This window comes from Triplophysa dalaica, chromosome 5 (genome assembly GCF_015846415.1).
Source record: "Triplophysa dalaica isolate WHDGS20190420 chromosome 5, ASM1584641v1, whole genome shotgun sequence".
Lineage (NCBI taxonomy): Eukaryota > Metazoa > Chordata > Actinopteri > Cypriniformes > Nemacheilidae > Triplophysa > Triplophysa dalaica.
The window spans coordinates 19,348,681-19,362,154 of NC_079546.1; the positions used below are offsets into that span (position 1 = coordinate 19,348,681).

At 44.2% G+C, this 13,474-nt stretch overlaps 1 non-coding gene across 1 annotated transcript; it reads right to left on the reverse strand.

The window, feature by feature from the left end:
* Positions 1-772: 772 nt before the first annotated feature.
* Positions 773-845, reverse strand: trnaf-gaa (transfer RNA phenylalanine (anticodon GAA)). Its single transcript has one exon. It is a non-coding gene; the product is annotated as a tRNA-Phe (tRNA).
* Between the last annotated feature and the right edge of the window lie 12,629 nt (positions 846-13,474).

The window sequence follows — 13,474 nt, forward strand, 5'->3', positions numbered from 1 at the left end:
ATCAAGTTGTCACCTAAGATTCCACAAGATTTCTTGCTGTGTTACTTGCATTTTCAATAAACCAGTGTGCACGTGTGATGTGGTGCGTCTCTTTGCCCTTTTCTTGTAGTTTTTTGAAAAGCATTATCCCCCTTTATTGTTTGGCATTTGTCAAATATGTCCTTAGTCCAGGGCATGAAAAATCTCTCTGCCCAAATTATTTTTGTGCATGTGTGTGTGTGCAATCACATAAACGCTTCAGACATGGGGAATTTGTTCCGCTTTTTTTTCCACTTTCCCTTGGGTGTATTGTCCTTTGGCGCATTGTGTACCTTTGGCCTGTTGTCAGTATTAAAGGAGCAAATGCTACTTTACCTTGAGGTTTATTGAAACCTGGTTGTAACTTACCGTTGTCTTACTTTATCAATACAAAGACCATCCATTTTCTATGTGGTTCATCGTTCCACAAGTACAATACTATTCCTGCACAGAGACATAGATGAAATTCACTTTTGCTTGCCTGACATCTTAAACGTTTTAGGACATAGGCTCAAAGAGTGGGGCGGTAACAATCCCTGGCAGGGACTCCTTGAAAAAGTGTGGAGTTCCTATTAGAGGTCTCTTCGAGATTTGAACTCGGATAGCTGGATTCAGAGTCCAGAGTGCTAATCATTACACCATGACACCCGATATCAAGCTATTTTCGACCTGCTAGATCCCCAAGAATAGGGCGCTCGATCTTGTGAATGCAAGAGCTCCGCTGTAACGAGAGCAACTTGGACAGAGGAAAGCTTGCCAAAACCCAGGATTGAACCATGGACCTTTAAAGCTTCAGTCTAACGCTCTCCCAACTGAGCTATTTTGGCTACGTTTGCGACTTGTGAATCGTAGTCCGCGAACGACCCCTGACGCTGTAGCCTTGAATGATGGACAGAATTCTAGATAATGGTCTTTGGCCCGTACAGGGATCTTTCACGCAACCTTGGCGCTATTAACACTACGCTCTAGCCAACTGAGCTTACCAGCCACGGGTCTCCTCCTTTCACAAATTGGATTGCCAAGTGTCGTCACGTTTAATCGGAATGCTTAAAGTAGGTATCGTCCAGGATTTGAACCCGGGACCTCTCCCACCCAAAGCGAGAATCATACCGCTAGACAAACGAGCTGAAAAGTCACAATGTACTGAACGAGATAACCACTACACTACTGAAACGTGGACAGCTCCTGTGTACGTCGTCTACCTCGCACCAAAACGTTTTCTTGATTCAGATTATTCAGTAGCAAAAAGATTTAAACGTGAAACTGATGGTAATTTACGACCCCCAGAACAAAGTGTTTCAGATGTATTACATGATTTAATATATGCAGTGAGGGGGCTATGCATAGACTGACATCTACAAACGAGTCCCTTGTAGCTTTAATAAACACAGTTCGATCAATGTCGGACGATCAGCCAGACACCGTATTGGACTTAGATGCCAATGTTTTTAACCACCATCAGGTTGGTTTTGGTTTAGATGACCCGCCATATGATACCCCAGCACCCCTTGTGTCTTTAAGGCCTAATGATGATGAAATGGCAGTATTAGATGTGCAGAGAAACCATCCAAATGAAACAATAACTTGTACAAGTCTTGACGAAACACAGAGATTAATAAGAGAGGGAGGCCGCATAGGTAAATATACTGTGGTCCCTAGAAGTAAGTTTAACAGTTTGGAAGTGCACAGAATTTTAAACCTACGATCGATAACAACTGCAGACATGGCAGATTATGTTATATTTTTACTTGAGGCTTTATCTGAAATAGTATAATTTTCCAGACAGTTGGCTGGTGATGCCCACATAGCAGACAGACTCGGCCCTGATGTGGCCTCAGAATGGCGCTGCTGGCGCACTGCCGGCACTGGCATGCAACAAGTCAGCCGAGTGTGGGCCATGTGCGGCAGTAATGGCAGTGGTTAACTCGGCTCAGCCTGTTCTACTGAAATGTTGAAATATCAAGTAAACCAGCACTCTGTCTATTTAAAGTACTTCAGGCAGAGTATTTTTTTAAAGTAGCCTGGCATTAAAAAACCCTTGCACATATTCTGGTCTATTTAATGCTTCGTCATTACATTACAAGGCAGGATACACCCTGGATGGAGTGCCAACCCATTGCAGGGCACACACACTCACTCATGCACTCACACCCTACGGACAATTTTTCCAGAGATGCCAATCAACCTACCATGCATGTCTTTGGACCAGGGGAGGAAACCGGAGTACCCGGAGGAAACCCCCGAGGCACAGGGAGAACATGCAAACTCCACACACACAAGATGGATGCGGGAATAGAACCCCCAACCTTGGAGGTGTGAGGCGAACGTGCTAACCACTAAGCCACCATGCCATGTTTTGTCATATAACTAATTATTTTCGTAGGTTACATAGATTGTGGTTTTAATAGAAAAGGCTATTGGTTCATGATTGTATTTTAATGGAAACCTTAAGAATTTCGTTAGGTATATTTAAGGTATTTGAATAGGTTAATAATGTATCAGTGTCAAAATAATTCCAAAATGAGTTAATGATTTAAATAATGAGAAAAAATTCAAATATGTTTTTTATTATGTTTTATATTTTATTGTACTTTTTAGTTTTATGGCTTAAATCAAAATAAACCAACTGCGGTTCGATTGATATTGTTTTGAATGCACAATAAAAAACATGTTTTTGTATATATAAATATATAAATAGCAAATATAAGTATATTTGTGAAATACACATAAAATGAATAATAGGCCACTTAGAAAAGGTAAAACTGATGTTGACAAATAGAAAACAGCAACTCGTGACAAAACCTTCAATTTACTGATACACATGTGTGACATTTTAAATACAAACTCCACAAACTGTCACAAGTGCTCGGTTTAGCTTAATGAAAATGTAGTAGTCAGTCTTTCAGGGAACATCAAAGAAGTCAGTGTAATGAACTGTATGCCAACATCTGAGCTCTTGATATCTTCAGCTGGGTCTCACAGAACAAAAAGACCTGCAAGAAAAATCAAACAATTCATACCCATTACAAATCCATTCACTCACAAACTTATGTTGCAATAATATTCACATTATTGAATAACAACACAACAATTCTCTGTGACAACCACCTGAATACGATACCCAATCAGTGTGTATGGAACAAAACTGAACAACTAGTTGTTGATGACATCACGGTACACAAATTGGACATCCGGTAACATACAAAAGCTTCTAATAGTTTGAATTCCAATAGTTCCTGCAGTCACATATTGTTTTCAGTGTTCATGTTAACAGATTAGAGCATTTATACACAGCAAATGTGCTGGAAAAACTTTTGAAACACACAACTGTTGTCAGAAATTGTTGGCCAAACAACAACATATCTTCCTCACCTGCAGTGGTACAGGGGCAGCACGGCATGCAAAGCAAGTGCTGCCAGTGTGAACGGACAATGGGTTTGCAACCGCTCTCTCTACAAGCTGCTCATGTGATGGATAAAATGGCATTGTAAACAAATATAAACAAGGCTTTAGGGGCATATCAATTCGCACGATACAGATCAGATGAATCAGACTTTAGAACTATGATGTTCGTGCTGTTTGAAGAAGACGCTTAGCTTTTGCTGTATAAATAAGCATGAGTTTTACTAACGAAGATGTTGCACAGTACAGATGACATATGCCAGACATGATTATTGCCCAGCATATGCTGTATAAAGAAGATGTGTCCCTGCGCAGCTCGTGCCTAGACGCACCTAACTTCATAACCACACGGCTTGTTTAAAGAAGACAACTGTGTCATTATCCATCGCGAGGTTTCACTGTAGACACCGTGTGATACAAATTTGGTAGACATCGCTCAACCTTATTCACAATACCTGTAGAAATTCTGATGATTCGGCTGTGCACGTTAGGCTGGCCTAGAACATGGGTGGGTATATGCAAGGTTGGGAGTATACATCCAGACTTTAACGTCGGTGTGATGTTGGGATTGGCCTCTTTTTCTGTGGTCTTTGGCACAATAGTGTTTGAGGCCTACAATATGTAATTTCCATGTACAGACATCTTATCATTATTCTATGCCTAGGTAAATATATATTTTTCAATTCTATGTCACATTAAAAGCATCAACAGGTCTTCATCCCTTCACACCTTGAGCTTTTCCACCATCGCAACGAATCTTTCTAAACACAGTTTGAATCTGTTACAGCTATTTTTCCACGTGAGCCTGATTCAACACGACACAATTACAAACTGTTCTCGGCTCTGAATTTTCAGCAGTCCTATAACCATCCTGAATTGTGTTAATGAATGCGCAGAGAGCCATTATAGCTCAGTCTCTTGTGTTGCCAAGGCAGCGCATGAAGCGTTTGTGTTAACATCCTTAAAATTTCTGATAGCAGCCCTGTGGTGAAAAATGAAACCATTTACGTACCGGCTGGCATGGATCGGCCCAGAGTGGAACTATTAAGCAAGAAGAATGATTCGGCGCGATGGAGGAAAAGTGCTCCGGTAACACTTTACCATAAGGTTCTATTAGTTAAGATTAGTAACTGCATTAGCAAACATTAGCTAACAATAAACAATTTCGTTTTTCAGCATTTTTTAATACATGTCGATGAAAGGACACATGCAATATTTAAAAAAAATGATCTGATTATAAATATATAAATCTGTTAATTTGTAACTGCACAAGTGTCTGCATGTTATATATAAATGAATGGCACTCATTAATGTGCTTTATGGTTTTAGACACCACTAAGTTGGGACCCTTAAAAACAACATTATTTTCTGGAATGGCTAAACTGTTAATGAAAATCTACTTCTGAGACATGAGCTTTAAAGTTTGTTTCCATCTCTATGATATACATCTTTGACATGGGATTATTCACTTAATATTTAACCTAACTGTTAAATTAATTTGGCTGAAGTCCTACAGTCCAGCTTCAGCGAGGCCGAACTCCTCCAGTCCAACTACAGATAAGCCACACAGCTGCTGACCCATTTCATAGAAGGAACATGGGCCATGACCCTTAAAGGACTTTTAAATCCTCAACTTTTTCTTGATACTTGTAAGTATATATTTATATCTCTACAAAATCTCTTTAATAAATATGAGATTGTGTGCTTGGTTTAATATGGATTGTAATAAGTTTTCAATGATAAACTTATTTGCAGCTCTTCTGCGTAATATCATCACTAATCAAGAGATCATCATGGACCACATAAAAGTGATCCACAAAACAGTACAGGGCCTTAAAACTTTAAACGAAGAAGAAATAGGTCTTGAATCAAACATACTGCCAGTAGCTGATCTTTAGGCTCTTAAGAACTTGGAGCAGCGGCTAAGGAATTGCCCTGACTTCCAAAAACAATTGGTAGGACAATTCTACTAAGACATTTTTTAAGACAATAAATGATTTTACAACAGGAAGAACTATTTGTAACTTTTAAAAGTATACTCCTAGTTTACATGACCTGGATGATTTGTGTTTGTATGCTTTGTGATAGTTTCCCTTGAATCTCTTGTTTAAATTGTTTAGTGTTCCACAGAAAGAAACTTCCTTGACCTGCATTTTCTTTTCTTTTCCAGTTTTGTTTGAATGTTTTATCTCTTTCCAACATTGACTTTAATTTGGATACCGAGTTCAAAATATATAGAACTTTCACATTTTATACACATAATAGCCTTTAAACTTGATGCTAATGGGGTATGGTACATGCACACGGAGTGATGACGTCCTTCCGCCAAAATCTCTGCCAGCTCTGTTACATCTGGTGTCACAGGGATCATATCGCCTTAGGATGCACAAAGGATTACGATCAACAACATCAGTCTGTCGGAGCCGATGTTCGAGTTTACAAAAAAGTATTTTATAATAAATTATAACTACATTCATAAAAGTAAACCAATTTAAAAGTTTACATACACCTAATTCTTGATACAGTATGATGTTATCTTAACAATTAATGACACCTTTAGTGATAGCTGTTGAAGAGTTTCTTGTATGATCTGAGCTAATCAATTGTCCAGTGGTCTTCTGAGAAATCCTCCATATCCTCCACAATCTTTGTTTTTCAATGTCTTCAACATATTTGATCTATGTCCACTAAAGACTGTATAATGTTGAGATTAATCTATTCACATTGAGGAATATCGAGAGACTTATACACAACTATTACAAAAGATACAAACATTCCCTGACGCTCAAGAAGTCAACACAATGTATTTAAAGTAAGGTGGGTGTAAATCTCTGAAAATTATAATTTGTCAAACTTTTTTTTGTCAAATTAATTTTGTCCTTCCGGAAACATTTTATAGCTTTTGGAAGGCGTTACTAAATATATATATTTTTTAATTATTTCAACAAAATAAAACAATTGAAACTGGTCACCCTACCTAAAGGTTTACATGCACCCGACTTTTGAATGTAGTGTTGACTTCTTGAGTATCAGGTAGAATAATTATGTGTTAAAAACTTCATGAAAATAACGTGGAATAACAGGGCATTAATAATTCAAAAACAAACTTACTTTTCATACATTTTCAACATTTTATCTGCAAGGGGTGTGTAAAGTTTTGACCGCAACTCTACAGTTTATAGGATTTTAAACCTTTCCTTTTAATTTTGATGCCAGCTACATTTAAAAAGAATATGGGACAGAGACAGCACTCCATCCAGGGTGTATCCTGCCTTGATGCCCGATGACTCCTGAGATAGGCGCAGGCTCCCCGTGACCCGAGGTAGTTCGGATAAAGCGGTAGAAAATGGATGGATGGATGGATGGGACAGAGACAAATAAACTCTTGGGTATTTCAAAAAGAATAACAGTTCTCAGAACAATCTTTTAACAATCAGAACTTTCAATATACAATACCAGTCGAAAGTTTGGAAACACATGACTGAATTGATTTTAAAAATCTTAAAAAATGTTTGAAATAACTTTTCCAGATAAAACATAATTGTGCCAACATGTCAATTTCTTTCATTACAAAAAAAAATGTTTTTATATACATATACACATTCACACATAGATTTGAATCAAAGGGAGGCCACACTGAAGATGCTAAAATATAAGGTAGTGTTGATTTATTTTAGATGCTTTTAGTCACAACATAATTCATAGGTACAAATGTGTAATTCAATGGTTTTAATGAGTTAACTATTACCATAAAAGGTGAAAAAACATAAATTTGAACCAGTACTGTATATTTAAAATAATTATTAAACAAAAATTGAAAAACAAGGCTAAAAACTGTTGGGCAGCTAAAATCCTATACAGAAAACTGCAGCTAGAGGTCTGGACATCCCTACTGTTCCTGTCAATACTATGACCCTGATGGACTTACTAGTTTGAAGAATGGATGTTAATACAGGTGTTGGCCTCCTCAGCTCCAAAACACTCAATGTGCTTACGTAAAACCATGATTGCTGCTTCATTGGTGATGGGAAATGTGTAAACTTTGTTGGCTTTAGTTGGTTCTTGTCTTTTGACATTTCAGGTAGTTGTTTTCCAAGTGCAATGAAACCGTCCGTCTGACTCGAGAAATCAGTAAAGGTGATTCCTCATCTCTAAAATAATCCTTACAGTATTTTATATTTTCCTGACAATCACCAAAACAAACTGTTCCCTTTCTGTCGGTCTCTCGACGTTGTGTCGAGAACGACAGATGGGGTTCGCCCTTGAGAACCAATCAACTCTGACTACTATAGAAAACGTGAATGAAATTAAGCGAATGAAATTCAGCGAATGAAATTCAGCGAATGAAATTCAGCGAATGAAATTCAGCGAATGAAATTCAGCGAATGAAATTCAGCGAATGAAATGTCTCGGCGGTTCCGGAGGTGTTAGAGATTTCCCTTTTCAGGACTGACTAAGCATCCTCCAGCGCGGCATGTCCCGCTGTTCTCTTGGGTGCGGCCCCCTCATCGAGGAGGGGGATGGACACGATCGCTGCGTTAGGCGTCTGGGCGTCTAGCATGCTGAAGCAATGTTCACACTGCGGGCAGATTGTCATTCAGAAGTTGCGGTCACGGGTGGCTGTCTTCCTACGGAAACCAGCCACCATTTCGTCTGCTACCTGGGCTGTGACATCTGTGGCTACGGCCCCGATGACCACCCACGTTAGCAGCGTTAGTGATATGGGGAACTCTGCGAACGTAAACCCGCCAGCCAAGTGCTCACGGGCCGTTCGCACCCCGATTCGCTCTTCTGAACGTTCCCCAACCGGCGGTGGCATACCGTCCGGATTCTCACGCACACACTCGGAAACGATGTGTGACGTAGATGAGATGTCGCTCGCAGCATCGGACGGAGACTGCCATCCGACTCTGACGAATCCAAGCTCTACCCACAGCGGTCGAGTTCAGGAGGAAGCAGAAGTGATGTCATCCATGCTAACCCGGGGATGCGTGGTTCCTGAGGTCGGAGTGCGGTGCAAACCGCGCCCACCCCGGGTGCCATGTTTTTCCCGGAGGTGCATGAGGAGCTGTGTAAAAGTTGGAACGCTCCACTCATGGACCGTTCCAGTGATCCCAGCTCCGGCTCCCTTACTTCCCTCGATGGTGGGGCAGCCAAGGACTACGTCGAGATCCCCCAGTTGGAATGTCCGTCCGCGGTGCTCCTGTGCCGCGGACGGCTACCACCTGGGAGGAATCGGCCACGCCTACTGCCCAAAGCGCGTAAGACTTCGGCATCACTTGTGTCAAAGGCTTGCCATGCCGCGGGCCAGGCTGCCTCCTCTCTCTACGCCATGTGCAGGTCCGCCAGGGGCAAAGCGTTAAAAGAGCTCCACGAGGGTAATGCCGACCAGGGTATAATGCAGGATCTCCGTGCCGCCGCTGACAAAACTCTTCAGGCGACCAAGGCGGTGGCACAGGCCCTGGGTCGGACGATGTCCACAGTTGTGGTCCAGGAGAGACACCCCCAGATATACCTCGTGCAGAAGAGTGACACCAAGGAAGTCCGCTTTCTTGATGCACCCATCTCGCAGGGTATGTTGTTGGCAACATCGTCGAGGCCTGCGCTCAGCAGTTTTTTGACGGTGAAGCAGACAGTGGCAATTAGCCACATTTTTTCACGCCGCGACTCGGCCGCCTAGAGGCCTCCGAGATCCCGCATGACGTCTGCAACCCAGGACCCCTTCGACATTGGTTCCGGTTCCTGTGCCCCCACAGGCAGCACCCCGGTAGCAGAGGTCGAGGGGGAAACCTCCACCCCGCCAGCAACCTTATCGCGAGAGTGGACACTGACGGGAAGACCCCAGGGAGAACAATATCGGGCCTGAACCTTCACAGCCACGGCTCTGATCGGTCGGTACGGGACGACTCCTGCCTCGTCACCAAAGCCTTTTCAGGGCCTGGCGCCCACTTACTCGCAGAGTTTTTCCATTCTCCCCGGGTGTACTTGCAGCCGATCGCAAACTCCACTGGATTGTACTTGGCGAACCGACCTCAAACCCTGGCGAGGTGTGAGGTGGTATACATACGACAGCTGTCACCACTCTCAAACCGACAGTGCGTAATGTTGTCCCGCCAGGCAGGTAAAAAGGCGGAGCCAACCTTCCCTCAGGGGACCCCCGCGACAGATTGTTAGCTCCGCCAGCCGACGAACCACCCCCTGGGAAATGATGAAGCAGACCGTCCCCTTGGTCACCCTGTCACAGTCCCTGGGAACTCGAGAGCTGCCCACACTGTCTCGCTGACCAATGCGGGCGGTCCGTCTTGGTTACTCGATCCAGTTCGCAACGAGCACGTAGTAGCGGGGCGCTGGACGGGCCCTCGTCTGCGCTAGCATGCAATTGCCCTAGAGATGTGGGCTGTGCGGCTTGCGCTGAGAAGGCTCCGGCCTCTAGTGCAGGGCCAGCACGTGTTGGTCCTCTGGGACAGCCGTAGCGTACATCGCCAGGGTGGCGTACGCTCACGGCAGCTAACACAACTTGCCCGACGCCTCCTCCTGTGGAGTTAGCAGGTGATCCGCTCACTGCGGGCCACATACATCCCAGGCAAATTGAACCAGACAGCAGACGTGCTCTCTCTTCAGTATACGCCTTGCAGAGTGTGGCGACTCCACCCCCGGTCCAGCTCATTTGGGTGCTGTTCGGACAGGCACAGATAGACCTCTTTGCCTCCTGCGACACCACCCGTTGTCTGTTTTTGTACTCCCTGACCGAGGCCCCCCTCGGCACAGATGCCCTGGCGCACAGCTGACCACTGTCGGAAGCACACCTTCCCCCCCCCAGGAGCCACAGTGTCTGTGCAAGGTCAGGGAAGAGGAACACCAAGTGTAATCGGTTACAACGCACTGGTTTAACCACACTTGGCTTCAGAGTTGATGCTCTGGAAAGCGACTCCCCCTGAAACATTCCCCTGACAGAGGACCTGCTCTCTCAGAGGAAGGACACGTTCTGGCATCCAAGATCAGACCTCTGGAACACCAATGTCTGGTCTCTAGACGGGACGATAAGATCCTGAGATGGCTACTCTCCCTCTACGGCAGAGACCATCACCCAGGCTAGGGCCCCATCTACTAGGCGGTTACACGCCTCTAGACGGTGCCTCTTCTCGTCCTGGTGTCTCTCTCAGTGAGAAAGATCCACTGAGGTGCTCGATCAGGATTGTGTTGTCCTTCTCACGAGACTGGAGGCTAACATCTCCCCTCCACACTGAAAGTGTATGTAGTCGCTATCGCCACTCAGTTGATGGAAAGTTTCTAGGGCAACATGACCTGGTAACCAGGTTCCTAAGGAACGCGAGAGGGCGGAATCCGCCTCATGTCCGCTCCATACCCTCTTGGACCCTAACGTGGGTCCAAGAGCCCTTCGGAGGTTCCGATCTTCCTCACCTGAGTAAGACGGCCCCCTGTTGGCGCTCAAGAGGGTAGGGGACCTCTGAGCATTCTCTGTGTCTCTGGATTGCCTTAAATTCGGCCCTGGTAACTCTCACGTTATCCGGAGACCCAGGCCCGGATACGTGCCCAAAGTTCCCACTACTCCCTTTCGGGACCAAGTGGTGAACTTGCAAGCGCTCCCCATCGTGAAGGAATACCCAACCCCATCCGTGTTGTGTCCTGGACCGCACGCAGAGCTTCAGTGGGTCTGACCAGCTCCTTGTCTGTATTGGAGGACAGCAGAAGGAGAAGGCTGTCTCCAAGCAGAGGCTGGCACACTGGGTCGTGGATGCTGTTACGACGGCATTCCGATCTCAGAATGTCCCATGCCCACTGAAGGCTCACTCCACATGGGGTATAGCCTCCTGGGCACTGGCCAGAAGCGCCTCTCTAGCAGACATCTGTAGAGCTGCGGGTTGGGCTACGCCCAAACACCTTTGCAAGGGTTAGCAACCTTCGCGTAAACCCTGTGTCAGCCCACGTCCTGCGTGGTGACATGTAGGACTGGTACCGGGGGGGGGTATAACTGCGAAAGCACCTTCCCACCCTCCAAGAGGTTGGGTCAGTGTGCTATCTACCTTTTCTTCTTACCCAAACACATGGCTAAGAAATTGGTACCTCACCAAACTTCCTTCTTACCCAGACACTGAGCAAGCACCCCCTGGGGGTTGGCTGGGCAGAGCAGCCTTCCCCCTTAGGCCGGGACACCATATGACCTATCACAGATAATTCTAACCGGCCTGGTGCTATCAGACGCAGTAACATCCCCCACTTGTGCTGTTCCGTCTGCTATACCCTCATGACAATGGTTCCCACACATGGTTACCCATGAGCTTCCCCAGGTGGATCTCCACCTCGCGGTTAACTACCCTGTCCGCACGCTCCATGCGTTCTCCTCCAAGGACGAGACCATACCTATATCCACCATATTCCTCCCCACGGGTAGGAGGTGGCCTCTGCAGCGCTTCTCTGATTAAGAGTTGCGCTCACCCAGTGTAAACCCGAGCCGGACGGCCTCTCGCCAGTAGAAGAGCTAAGGCCCCGTCCGTGAAAGGTTACCGGTCAGGGCTGTACCCATCTTTCTCCAAGAAAGCTCTGGGATCCCCCGACCACCACACTGGAAAGTTACAGTTTCACGAAAGCTTCGAGCTGACACGCCCAGGCTTGTTACCCTCACTTTGCTGAGATTGTGAAGCAATACAGTGTTGTGGCGTTTTCCATAGGCAACCCTATCTGTCGATCTCGACACAACGTCGAGAGACCGACAGAAAGGGAACGTCGTGGTTACGTATCTAACCTCAGTTCCCTTAAGGAGGGAACGAGACGTTGTGTCCCTTATGCCACAAACACGAATCGTATTCTGCTGCAGTCGTGAGAGGCTCTCAGGCTCTTCAGAACAAGAGGTAAATGAATGCTGCACGCCGGCTTCCTTTTATACCGGATATCCGGGGGCGGATCCCGACATGCAAATTTCATTCGCCAAATTTCATTGGCCTTTTCTATAGTAGTCAGAGTTGATTGGTTCTCAAGGGCGAACCCCATCTGTCGTTCTCGACACAACGTCGAGAGACCGACAGAAAGGGAACTGAGGTTACATACGTAACCAAGACGTTTTCGTCTTTAAATTGTTTAACTCTTTCACCGCCATTGTCAATAAAAAAAAAAATCCCCACCACAGACGAGTTATTACGGCAATCAGTGTTTGTACTGTTGTACAACAGTTGGCGCTATTACACACCTTTGGGAAAAATTACAGAATCCCAGAACGTATATGTTGTAGAGGTTTTTAATGATTGTTCTGAGTGTAATCTGGGCGGAATCTTTGACAAAAAACGTTAATTATTTCAGCTGTTTAATCAAAGTGATGCATATTTGAAGAAACCTACCCTTATATATGGAGTGATAAAAAACGAACAAATGAGGATAGAAGAATATGGTTTCTTTTGTTTAAAAGCTGAGACTCTGTTCTTTCATTTGACATATTGTTTGTCCGTATATTCTTTACAGAAAATTTACTGTGAGCCATTAATGTTGGGTGAAAAAGTAAAAAAACTGGCGTAGGCAGGCAACTTTTTTTTAAAAGGCTGGTGGCGAATGAGTTAATATACAGTAGAGAAAGCACTATTATGACCCCTGTAAATATTAGGTAAAGTTATTACACACTCAAATGCCAAAAATATAAAAATTAAGAGACCCAATTTGAAGTAATCCCTCTAGTTCTAAACCAAAAGTGTGAAAGCAAAACATTCTTAATTTGGAGGCTAAACTTGCTAGTTAAAATACTAATAATTTCATACAAGTACATTCATATTGCCTATGTTTAATGAAAATCGTTTTTTATGATGAGTATCATGTACAAGAGAGTGGTCCTGCAATTACACAACCAGCAACAGAGACAGTAACAGTATAGTCAGTGGAGCTCATGTCATCCATGCATATTTGTCATAACTTAATATGAACTAGTGTTATTTGTATATGACATTTTAAATGATATAAAACTGATTCAAGGTCTATACGAATTGACATGAAACTACAGTGATGTTCATAACTGTTACGAACAACCAGAACTATCAGCTTCTAACAACAT